This window comes from Capricornis sumatraensis, chromosome 3 (assembly GCF_032405125.1).
Source record: "Capricornis sumatraensis isolate serow.1 chromosome 3, serow.2, whole genome shotgun sequence".
NCBI classification, from domain to species: Eukaryota; Metazoa; Chordata; class Mammalia; order Artiodactyla; family Bovidae; genus Capricornis; species Capricornis sumatraensis.
The window spans coordinates 156,571,773-156,580,399 of NC_091071.1; the positions used below are offsets into that span (position 1 = coordinate 156,571,773).

General features: G+C 42.3%; 1 non-coding gene across 1 annotated transcript; it reads right to left on the reverse strand.

The window, feature by feature from the left end:
* Positions 1-8,205: 8,205 nt before the first annotated feature.
* Positions 8,206-8,278, reverse strand: TRNAK-UUU (transfer RNA lysine (anticodon UUU)). The gene has a single exon. It is a non-coding gene; the product is annotated as a tRNA-Lys (tRNA).
* Between the last annotated feature and the right edge of the window lie 349 nt (positions 8,279-8,627).

Here is an 8,627-nt window from a genome sequence, read left to right on the forward strand (position 1 = left end):
AAACAGCCTGCAAAAGAAGGAGTTCTTTGCCCACTGTACAGATGAGAGCCTGAATCTCAGAGGCATTGAGACGAAAGCAAGCACAGACAACTAATCAGAGGCAGAAATGAGCCTGGAATCAAGACACTGAGGTTCCAGTTGATTCCCGCTGAAGCCTCACACCTGGTAGAACCACACAGGACACACACTGGGGAATAAAGAATGTTTATTCAGAACACCCATGGGTCATAGTGGAATAGCATGCATTTTTGAGTCTTGACTTCCCTAGTCCATCTTTGCTCCCTTTTGACCTTCACAGCAGGTCTACTATTAAGAAGGCCAACCCCAGGGAGTACCCAGAGCCCCTGTAAATCAAGATGCTCTACTGGGGAGATGTTCCTGAAAGTGCCTTTGATTCTAAATCTGCTATCATAAGCAGAAGCCAGAAAGCATGGTACGTGACACATGATTCAGATCAGGTCGTCTGTGAGCTGATTCGTGTAATTCTGTGCACAAAGCCCTGGTATTAGGTCAACTTGATTTGTGAGTTTCACTTCTCAGATGACTCTATAACTGCACATTAACAGAAAGAACAGAGAATACAAAAGCCACCACAGAAGGGGAAGGGGGTGGCGTTACAAATCAGGGACATGATAATAAAGTAAAACACTGATAGTCCATAAACCAGAATACTGACTGTCTGGAAATTGAGAAAAGTCAAGCTACAAGTTTCACAATATAGAAGGAACAAAGAAGAAGCCAGCTTCAAAGCCAGCCTATGCAATTCCTCCATGGCAGCATGCATTTGACTAAAGCCCCGCTGTTCTTCAGTGTGTTCCTGTTAGTGTCTTAAGCAATCGACATCCCCAGTAATCCCCTCTGAATTGTCTAGGAATTCACCTTGTCATGGGGAAACTGGTGGTCTGAGGCCTTATGTTTTCAGAAAACTTCTTTTCTTTTCAAAACTGGACAGTTTTATTCCAAATAAAAGAACCTTATCCAATGTATCTCTAAAGAATATTTTCAAAACGTTTTCAGTTAAAAAATAGTATAAGTTCCCTGTAGGTTTGGCAAATATAGGAGAGTGTTATTTTAAAGCCTCATTCCTAATCTTACCATCAAGAAATAAACACTGTTGAAACTTCCCTGGTGATTCAGTGATTAAGGATGCGCCTGCTAACGCAGGAGACACGGGTTCGATCCCTGGTCCAGGAAGATCCCACCTGCAGCAGGGCAACTAAGCCTGCATGCCACAACTACTGAAGTCTACACACCCTAGAGCTTGTGCTCTCCAACAAGAAAAGCCACTGCAATGAGAAATTTGCAACTAGAGAATAGCCACTGCTCACTGCAACTAGAGAAAGCCCTTGAGCAACAACGACCCAGCACAGCCCAATGTAAAATGCATTAATTAATTAATTTTTTTAAAAAAAGAAATAACCACGGTTATAGTTGGTGTATTTTCTTTCAGATTTGTATTTTACAGGCATAGAGGACAAGAGCAAAATTTAGTTTTTAAAACAAAAACGGGAATCCTACCATATGTACTGTTTTATATTCTACTGATTGTTTTCTTGTTTGGGGCTTTTTTGGGGGGGTCAGGGTAACAGTTACTGAACAAATATTAATTGAGCATCTGCTTTGTGCCAAGAACTGTGTTGGCCCTTGGGCATAGAACAGTGAGGCAGGGGGAAGGATATGAATGGTCCCTCTCAAGATAAGTATGCAGTGCTACAGGGAAGACAATTTTTTAAAATAACATGCATTAGTACATAATTATCAAAAAGAAAGAGTGCTGTGAAACATGTCAGAAATCCTGACAGACATTTACTTTCTTCTCCAGGATCCATTCTGCCTGCTGCCTGAAATCCCAGTTTGGGTTTGGAGACCCAACATACACATAACTCTTCACTTCAGGAGTAGCACATGGCCTGACAGCATCCTGGAAGATCAAAGTGTTGTTCCCCAGCAGAGACAGTAGTTGGTCCTGAAACAGGTATATGCTTGGAGTTAAGTAACCCAAGCCATCAAGACTGAATTCTGGGGTATTAACTGGAATCCTCTTGGAGAAGTATATCCACTCTTCCTACTAGGTTTGAAGTTAAAGGAGGAAGCTGAAGCCGTTGCAGCCATCTTAGCACCATGAAGAGTGCACATCTCTTTGAAGCCATCACCAAAGAAATGGGGGCCAGGAGACAAGAAGATAATCAGGTCTTCATGACACTTTTTGAGTCCTAGATCAAGCCTGAATTTTGCAGTTACCTGAACCAGTTTGGTTGTCATGGTTTGGCTGGGTAAGATGGTTCAGGGCATAAATGGGTCAGGTAAGGTTTCTCTGAGGAAGGGAGGCATAAGATGAGGCCTGAGGCCTGGAGCAGGAGCCAGCGTGAGGAAAGAGCTGAAGGGGAGAAACAGTGGGCACAGAGGCCTGGGGCCGATGGAGCTTCAGAGCACTGGACAGGAAGCTTGAGTACACTCAGGGCCTTGGAGGAGGGCTCAAAGATGCAACATATGAGATCCAGAAGTGAGAAGCCGTTGACAGCTTGCAAGTAGAGAAGGGCCAAAACTGTGGTTTAAAGATGTTCACTAACAACCGATTTGCTGTGGTTTGGACAGCTGAATGCACGGCAGACGAGAGGATTCAGAGACTAAAGTGGTTTTTACAATGTTTCAAGTGAGAGATGATACACGCTTCAACCAGGAAGCTTGGTAATACATTTTTATGTAATATTATTTTGTGAGAATCTCTCAATATCAATTTCTAGTTAGACACATACATGCACAGGGAATTCTCTGCTGGTCTAGCGATTAGGACTCTGCCTTTCTGCTGCAGGGAGCGTGGGTTGGATCCCTGGTGTGGGAACTTAGATCCTACATGCCACAAGACAGGGCCAAAAATAATAATAATAATAATAATGAAAAATACATAATACTTAATAGGCCATTCTTGAGCTATTCATGTTCTAGTCCTTTATAAGAAACCCATCATGAAATTCTAGAAATCTAAGTCCTTATAACTAAATACTGAGATTGTTTCCACTTCTTATGTTATGAATATTACAATGGAAACCTTGTACATAAAATTTTTCTTCAAGTTTCTGGTTACATCAGGATAAACTCATAAAATTCAAACTACTGTTCGAAAGAATAAACCTTTTGAAGCCTCTGCCTATATATCCATCAAGAAAGAGTGTCCCAGTTTATACTGATCTACATTCCTACCAGTAAAAAACAACCCAGGTAACTCTTGAATTAAGAATAAATTTCAGAACTTTCCTGGTGGTCCAGTGGTTAAGAATCCACCTGTCAATGTGGCGAACACAGTCCTGGTCCAAGAAGATCCCGTGTGCTGAAGGGCCACTAACCCATTGCACTACAACCATTGAAGCTCTCACTCTGGAGCTCCTGCTCTGCAATAAGAGAAGCCCCTGCAATGAAAAGCTCTCGCACATCACAACTACAGAGTAGCCCCCATTCCCCACAACTAGAGAAGGCCTACTTGCAGCAACCAAGATCCCAAGCAGTCTAAAATAAATAAATAGATAAATAAAATAAAAGTTCAGTTTAAACAAGGTTGGGGCTTCCCAGGTGATGCTAGTGGTAAAGAACTCACCTGCCAGTACAGAAGAGTTAAGAGACACAGTTTCAATCCCTGAGTCAGGAAGATTCCCTGAAGGGAATGGCAACCACTCCAATATTCTTGCCTGGAGAATCCCATGGCTGGAGGAGCTTGGCAGGCTACAGTCCATGGGATCACAAACAGTCAGACACTACTGAGCAAACAGCATTAACTTACCCAAGTCAGTGTCTGGACCTCTCTCATCTTCACGCTCACTTCCAAGTTTAGCTGAGATGTCGCGTGAGTTAAGATAGTGTTTCAAAGCCACTAGTGTGGTTTTGCACCAACTTTTGAAGGGCACTAACATCAGTCAAGGGCTTCCCTGGTAGCTCAGCTGGTAAAGAATCTGTCTGCAATGCAGGAGACCTGGATTCGATCCTTTGGTTGGCAAGATCTCCTGGAGGAGGGCATGGCAACCCACTCCAGCATTCTTGCTTGGAGAATACCCACGACAGAGGATCCTGGTGGGCTACAGTCCATGGGGTTGCAAAGAGTCAGACACGACTAAGCACAGCACAGCACAATGTCAGTCAAATAATTCCTGTTTCAGTTTTAGACAACAAGAATCTATTGATGTTTTTATAGCAGAGGCAAGGAGGGGGTGCAGTGGAAAAGGCTAGCAGCATGTGGCTGAAACAAAGCTGTCCTTGAAAGACATAAACTTAAAAAGGTATTTGGCTGCAAGGCATAAGGACATGCTGCCAGAAGGAGTTGTTCAAACTAGATGCCAAATCAAGTAGGACCATAAGTGTGCTTTTTGAGATCTGAAGAGAAACTAGTAACTTGGCCAAGAAATTCAGTGTGTGAATGTGATTTAATTTACTGACATGCATGTGAATTAACACACATGTGCATACACACACACACATACACGCACGCACACACACACATATTCCAATGAAAACAAAATTTCCACAAGCAGTTCCTTCAGGTAATGTCTTTTATTATTTAGTTAGAAAGCAGTACACAAACTTTCAAGTTGTTTCCATCTCTGTATAAGTGTGTTTCCAACATGTTTTTCATGCAGTAAGGATTTATGAAAGAGGGTGTAAACTCCAGAGCCAGCGCTGTGGTGAGGTTGGGACAGATCCTTGAGGAAGATGGGAAAACCAGCAAGTCAGACGCTGTAGGTTCACTACAAGTTCTTGGTGGGGATACTTTGAGTAGGCTGCTCCCTCTTCAAGGAATGTCCTGGACTGCCAAGCCCTATTGGTCCCTCCATAAATTAATTACATCTATTTTCTCTAGAGACCACAAATGGGCTTTAAAAGCATAGCTACGTGCATATCACTAAGAGTGGGCTGCTCTAACATCCCATCTTGACATACTGAAGGATTCGTGCAGACATTGCAAATCCCTGAGAATGTGAAATCATTAAAGAATGAGGCAAATATCCCTGTGGTTACCTGCATCTCTGCCTTAGAGGTTTAATGGTACTTAACCAAATGATATATTAATATATATTGATTGATATGATTTAAATGTTTCTTTATCACACTGTAACTTCCAGATTATCTTTAGAAAAGAAAAAAGGTACAAAGTATGCATTTGTGTGTGTGTGTGTGTGTGATTAAGCAAAACGCTTCCTGATGGCTATTGAATTCTTAAAAGTAATCTTTGGAGTCTGTGAATAATGACTTACTAATGTCATCAAAGAAGATTTGTCAGGATATGAATAAGGTTATTCTTTTTTTCTGATCATAATGGTAATTTGGTTAAAGGCTAACTCAAGTAAAAATAAATGGAATGGGAGGAGTAGTTCCTGGGTTTCTCATCTTGTTAATCTGGTCAAATACAAGATACTTCAACTAAAGTAGGCTGATGGTTATCACTGCTTCACTGAAGGAGAAAAGAAAATAGAATGTGGATACAACTTGACGTTGGCTAGCAGTTACGATTACCATTAAAAGTGCAGAATGTATCAGGGTAATGGATGCCAACTAAGCTCAAGAGCCTTTGAAACAGTTCCTTGAGAGCTGGCCTTTGATCCTCCGGTCATGTCCAGAGACTTGCCTTGGTTTCAAAGCACTGGCATTATTCCTGACAACAGCACTGCACTTCTGTCTGAGTCATGCCACCATTTTCTCCTTACTTATTCCCACCCTGCTTTGGAATTCTGAATACTCAAACAATTGTCATGCTCCAGGAAGCTCTTGTGGCCACTCACGATATCCAGTGGTGATGCTGATGAGTTGCCTAAGGCATAGATATGATGTTTGAGGCCAGACTTGTAACTGGGGAGGAGGGGCCTTCCCTGAAGCTTACTGCCACAGTGGTGTCATCACTGCCAAGTGAAAGTGTTAGTCACTCAGTCATGTCCGAATCTTTGCAACCCCATGGATTGTAGATCACCAGGCTCCTCTGTCCATGGAATTCTCCAGGCAAGAATATTGGATTTGGTTGCCGTTCCCTTCAGAGGATCTTCCAGACCCAGGGATTGAAACCAGGTCTCCTGCATTGCAGGTGGATTCTATACCATCTGACCTAACAGGAAAGCTCATCATCATTGCCAGTCTCCTGTGAAATATACTGGACTCCATGGTTGATATTTAAATTTCATATCAACCGGAGAATCCTTAGTCGTGATGTTCCTGATAAGCAACAACCTTTGGTTTTGTAGGATTTAGTCTAACTCCCCAGGTAATCCTGTGATCATGTGTAGGATGAGTATGCCTACAGAGTCATTAGATCCATGTATATGTTGGGCAAGGGATTGAACCTCAAAGCCAATGATTTCAAAATCCAAGGCAGGGAGTGGGAAGAGTGATGAAGAGTCAGAATCACATAGTCCTCAAGTGAGTAGGGACAAGGAAAGAGTGGAGAGTTAACATCGCCCAGGGAAATGTGCTAGGATTGTCTTACAGAGGAGGAGTTTCTGCAATCAGACGCCCTAAGTGCAGGTCTGGTCTCTCTTCTGACCCACCAGGTGAATTTGGGCAAGATGCTAAACCTCATTGCAACTCTATTTCCTCATCTCCAAAATGGAGCTAATCATTGTCGTGCCTCCTAAAGGGATTCATAGGGAATTAGGATTCCCTGGTGGCTCAGATGGTAAAGAATCGATCGGCAACGCAGGAGACCTGGGTTCAGTCCCTGGGTTGGGAATATCCCCTGGAGCAAAGGGAATGCATACCCACTCCAGTATTCTTGCCTGGAGAATTCCATGAACAGAGGAGCCTGACAGGCTATGGTCCATTGAGTCACAAAAAATCGGACACGAATGAGTGATTTTCACTTTCACTAAAGACACTGGCTAGACCATGGGGTGGCAAAGAGCTGGACACAACTGAGTGACTGAGCATAGGATTAAAAAGTCCACACTCAATAATTACAGTTGCTGCTACTAGTAGTAGTAAATTTAATTAGTGTTAACTTTATCTTTTTTAAAATTTTATTTATATATTTTTCGTTTCTGGCTGGGCTGAGTCTTTGTTGCTGCCTGGGTTTCTCATTGCAGTGTCTTCTCTTGTTCTGGAGCACGGGTTCTAGAATGCAGGCTGCAGTAGTTGTTGCTCATGGGCTTAATTGTCCCAGGGCATGTAGAATCTTCCTAGACCAGGGAATCAAACTCATGTCCCCTGCACTTGCAGGCAGACTCTCAACCACTGTGCGTGCATGCTCAATCACTTTAGTTGTGTTCAACTCTTTGTGACCCCATGGACCATAGCCCACCAGGCTCCTCTGTCCGTGAGATTTTCCTGGCAAGAATACTGGAGCAGGTTGCCACGCCCTCCTCCAGGGGATCTTCCCAACCTAGGGAGCAAATCCAAGTCTCCTTCCCTGCATCTCCTGCATTGCAGGCGATTCTTTATTGCTGAGCAATGGGGAAGCCCCTCAACCAGTGTACCACCAGGGAAGTCCAGCATTAACTTTATTTAAAAGCTGTCTTATTTCCTCATTGATCAAAACACCTTTTCCAAAGTCTGATGTGCCTTCTTAAAAGCATGTTTCACAGGAAAAAAAAAAAGTTTTTTTTTAAGCATATTTCAAAGCTATGGGGAGAGCTGAGTGGGGTGGCATGGTAGCTCCGTGTCTCCAGCCAGCTTGTCCCCAGCACTGCAAGCCACACTTGACTTTCACACAAAACTCAAGCAATAAGCAGAGTAACAATCTGCACACTCAAGCAGGACTTGGGTGATCACATGGTCTCCAGAGTGCTCAGGATCAGTGATGTTAATGTGTAGAGGAGATGGTCACTTAAGGAAATGTCAGCTCACTGTCTTGCATTCAGGAACTTGTGAGAGAATGCTTTCACTCCTTTGTTGAAAGAGATCAGGTTCTCTGCCTTCTAATTTCTGTCCTTATAATGTTATGCCATCAAAATACTTAATTACATGCTGGCTTTTTTTAATAATAATAATTAACATTTACTAACTGCTTACTGTGATTTCAGTGGAAGGCTTTAAATGTATTGCCTTATCTAATACAGTTATCCATTGATATGGGTTATATGTTTATAATTGCATTTTTATTGAAGTATAATTGATTTACAATGTTGTGTTAGTTTCTGGTGTACAGCAAAGTGATTCATTGTGTGTGTGTGTGTGTGTGTGTGTGTGTGTATTCTTTTTCATTTTTGGCAGTGCCTCACAGCTTGTGGGATATTGTTCCCTGACCGGGGATTGAACCCAGGCTTTCAGCAGTAAAAGCACAGAGTCCTAACCACTGGACCACCAGGGAATTTACGTTTCTCATATTCTTTTCCATTATGGCTTGTTACAGGATATTGAACGTAGTTCTCTGTGCTATATAGTAGGACCTTGTTGTTCAACTATTTTATATATACTGGTGTGTATCTGTTTGTTACAAATTCCTAGTTTATCCCTTCACTGCTTTCTCATAGTGTGTTTTCTATGTTCGTGAGTCTATTTCCATTTTGCAAATAAGTTCATTTGTATCACATTTTAGATTCCACGTAAAAGTGATATCATGTGATATTTGTCTTTGTCTGACTTACTTCACTTAGTATGATAATCTCTAAGTCCATCCATGTTGCTGCAAATGGCATTATTTCGTTCTTTTTTATGGC